The following is a 3,899-nucleotide window of genomic DNA, read 5'->3' as shown; positions in this document are numbered from 1 at the left end:
CCTAGGGTAAGCAGAGATAAGCAAGCTGATTTGTTGATTCTTTAGGGCACGATGACATTGGTTATAATGAATGGAGGGCGATGAAACTCTTGTCAATCGAGAGGCTAATAGCTGGCCTGTTGTGTGAAATCATTGTATCATTTTTTGAAAATGTCCGGGGTAGCCGAAAAAAGGAGATCGAAATCCAAAAAGTCGTATTTTTACGATTTGGGGCATTTTTAGAGGTCGTGTAAAGTAAAATAAAGCATGCATATACATATATTATTGATATTAAATATATCATATAAAAAACTAAACAATGAATCAGCTGTCATTGACAGATTTTATATTATAAGCATGGTCAGTGGAAGGTCAGCGTATTGTCTAACTTGAACTCACTGACTCCGTAACATTATTGTGGGTGTGGTATAAGCTGAATTTGATGAGATGCACATATCTCGTATGACTATTTGGTACTTACAGTGTTAGACTTTGTCGTAACGTAAATCAAATTTACGCTGTATTATTCATTACCAAGGATTTAGAAAGGAACGAGAACAATTATTTACAAAATCTCGCTGGGATAAATTCCGTGAATGTGCCCATGAATGGCTAAAACTTGATGGGCGAGCGAAATGGATAGCTGAACAGGCGACTTCGGGTGATATAATCAAACAAGGAATTTATCGACGCGCCAAAAGATACTGGATTTCACCCAACATGCTACAGGCCTTTTACAGACAAATTCCGAATTGGGTCTGCCCGTAATCGTATAGATAAAGAAAAATTAAAATCCCCGGCTACAATCCAACCAGGGAATAGCGGGAGTGTAGACGATCTGGGACCTAGCTCTCCAAACAAATTACGCTCCTGAAGCAAAAAGAAAGAGTAAATCGGTGCTGCCTGTTGTGTGTATTATATGTAAAAAACGTGACAGATTTGTCACTGTTGGAGAAAATAGGAAGAAGGATGTATTAACACAGACTCAGACCCAAACAGGCTCAGGTAGGCCTAATGTTAATATTATGTTACTTACTAAATTTATAATTATTACTAATAAATATTAAATATATTCATCCTACAGTTTTTAATTATTGTGTTGTTGTTTTTGTTGTAAATGGAATCAGAAGTGCTACTGCAATCACTGTAAAATTGTTATGAAGCTAGCCATTAAAGCCCTTTACCCCATTTGTTAATTTGGCACAGTCATTGGTTAAAGTGTTGCACATTTGCTTGCACAAGGGATGAAACATAGAGAAGTTAACTTGTTTTTTATTTTCTTGGCCCACTTGTAGGTGCCTTGCTAAGACGATCTGTCTCTAGACCATTTCCGCTCACACAAAGGATCTGAACTAAACCGCATGCCAGAGTTGACCAGCCAGGTACATGTACATGTAGGCCTCAAAGTGACATTCCCTCCCCCACCCTTGAGCACAAACAACATTCAACGCTATATGGTGTATAATTTGTTTGCAAATTTGTTTGTAGGCCAACTGTTGAAAGCTGCTGAATTGAAAGAGGATGAAGATATTTTAAGGCATATCAGAGGGCAAGATTGTGTGGCCATTGAGGTCAGATATCACCAAAAATGTTATAGGCAATATACATGTACTGAATTTCTTAGACAGTTATCAGAAAGGTAAATATTTGTGATGTTTTTTTTATTTGTATTCTCCGCCTTCTTGCCACTGGTATTATTCAAATAAAACTGAACCATGGGTGAGTCCTGAAATTACTATGTTTTTGTCCAGTGGACGTTAAACCGCAATTCTCCTCTCTATCTCTCCTTGTACTGCTAATGCCTTCCTGTCTTCATTAGCTGGTTTCTGCATGAAAATAAGATGCTAACCCCTGTGTAAGTGTCTTTTTCCTCTGTTGTACGAAATTAATGAGAGTAAACCAAGCTCCAGAATTTTATTTTAATTGTGTACATGTATATGTTTATTTATATTTTTCAGCAAAGATGACTAGCCCTCCGTCGAATATTAAACCACATACAATATATTCTGTGAAGATGTCATAAGAGAAAGAATCATAAATGGCCAGCAAAGTTGTCTTGTACAGAGAGAGAGAGAGAGAGAAATGGGGTTTAACGTCCACTCAACACAAACTAGGTCATTTTGGGACTAACATACGGTTTCAATTTTATTTCAATAATTCGCTTGCGCGTATGGGTCTTTAGCAGTGAGAGGAAACCGGAGTGCCCGGAGGAAACCCACGAGGTTGAGAAGACGCCTCTATCTCCATGCCACATACGCTCACACCTGGGATCAAAGCCACAGCCACAAGCCAGAGGTGACCGACCAGCTAGAGGTCGAAGCGCGGCACTCTAGGCCATCCCAACCCCCCTTTCTTGTACAGACCTGTGCATGTGTAGTCAATGTGAAAATGAAAAAAAAACTGTTAAAGAGACCGAATTTGATGTTAATACATTTAGTGACAGTGATGATGATAATGAAGATTAACTTTGATGACATTTGATGTGCAGAGTAACTGTTTAATTTTGAATTTCAATGATTGTTTCACTTTAATAAATAATTTCACAACTGTTCATCCTGTTTTCTAACCTTTCCCTTCATTCCAGCCCAGATACACAATTATTTTTTTTAACTTATATCTACATGTATGTTTGTAATTTGACCATTAATCATATCCGAAATAGTAGTTCACAGCTACATTACAGTTGTAAAAATACTGTAGTGGCTAATTGAAAGGGAACATGTATGTGGGTTTAGAATGTTTATCTTAGTGGAAAAAAATCATGTGGTTCAATGCTTATAAAGTGCTACTGATCTCCATTATTTCAAAAGCATATCACTCAACTACTGTCAAACATATCCCCTGGCTAGAATATGCTACAAATCGACTCTAGCATGTTCCATACAAGCGATAATTTCTGAGCAAACATCCAACAACCAACCCTAACAGGCCCTTGAGATCCAACAAACAAAATAATTATTGGGCTTGTTTGCCCACACCTGGTCTTATGATTCATACAAGACCTGATAGTCTATCAATTACAGGCATTTGACAGAAAGGGAGATAATTCTTTTTTACCGTTAATGGATTTCCACAATTCTTTATTCACCCATGACATTTGTGTTTTGAGCATTTTTATTTACATCAAAATCTGTCCAATAAACTGTTCATTGCCAAGGATGAAGGCATGAGGTGTTTTACCAACTATTTAATTTTATGTCAACTTCAGAATTGTTAGTACACAAATAGCATTTATTTGACAATTTTGACGAATTTCATCTGGCCCTAAATCAATAAATTGCAAACATTTTGCTTGGAACTCCCAGATTTTGTCTTCCTGGCATCATAAGCTTTCCAAAAATGTATAGTTTTTCTTTTATGGAAGACCGTGTAGCGGAGTTGTGTTTCTAAGCTAGCTAGAAATTTTGGCTGCAGGCCTACACCTCCCAAGCTAAATTTCCCTCATGTCATCCTGTATAGCAAAGGCATATGCCTGTCTTAATTAACCCAGTACTAAACACAATTTACTTGTTTAATTTTTCCAGCATTTTTCAGGATAGCTGATGGGATGCGGGTCAAGTTATGCCACTTGTCTATTTAATTATTTACCAGTGAAAAATCGAATTAACTTCACCAAATTTTTACTCATTATAATGATTTTATTTTTTCTGTTCATATTATTTCTATGACATGTGACAGTGACTGTGAATATGAAAGCTTTAATATCTGCTTAGCAGATCTAGTTATTGTTATTTTTTTTTTGTGTTTTGTCCACAAATCGGATTTCTCAGAATCTAACCATAGGATCGTTCTGAAACTTTTACCTATCCCCCCAAAAATGGGTGGTGGCTGTTGATTAAATATATTTTCAAAACGTTTTACGAATCCGAAATCACCGAATTTTACGAAGGAATGCATTTGACATACAATGCTGTAACTTT

At 36.7% G+C, this 3,899-nt stretch overlaps 1 long non-coding RNA gene across 1 annotated transcript; it reads left to right on the top strand.

The window, feature by feature from the left end:
* The first annotated feature begins 436 nt into the window (after window positions 1-436).
* On the top strand, window positions 437-2,456 carry LOC126808326 (uncharacterized). The gene is made up of 3 exons (XR_007674576.2): window positions 437-984; window positions 1,468-1,618; window positions 1,938-2,456. It is a non-coding gene; the product is annotated as an uncharacterized LOC126808326 (long non-coding RNA).
* Window positions 2,457-3,899: the final 1,443 nt, after the last annotated feature.

The sequence above is a fragment of the Patella vulgata genome, chromosome 1 (assembly GCF_932274485.2).
Source record: "Patella vulgata chromosome 1, xgPatVulg1.2, whole genome shotgun sequence".
NCBI classification, from domain to species: domain Eukaryota; kingdom Metazoa; phylum Mollusca; class Gastropoda; family Patellidae; genus Patella; species Patella vulgata.
Note: the sequence above shows the minus strand (reverse complement) of the source record. Positions and strands in the feature narration are given on the sequence as shown.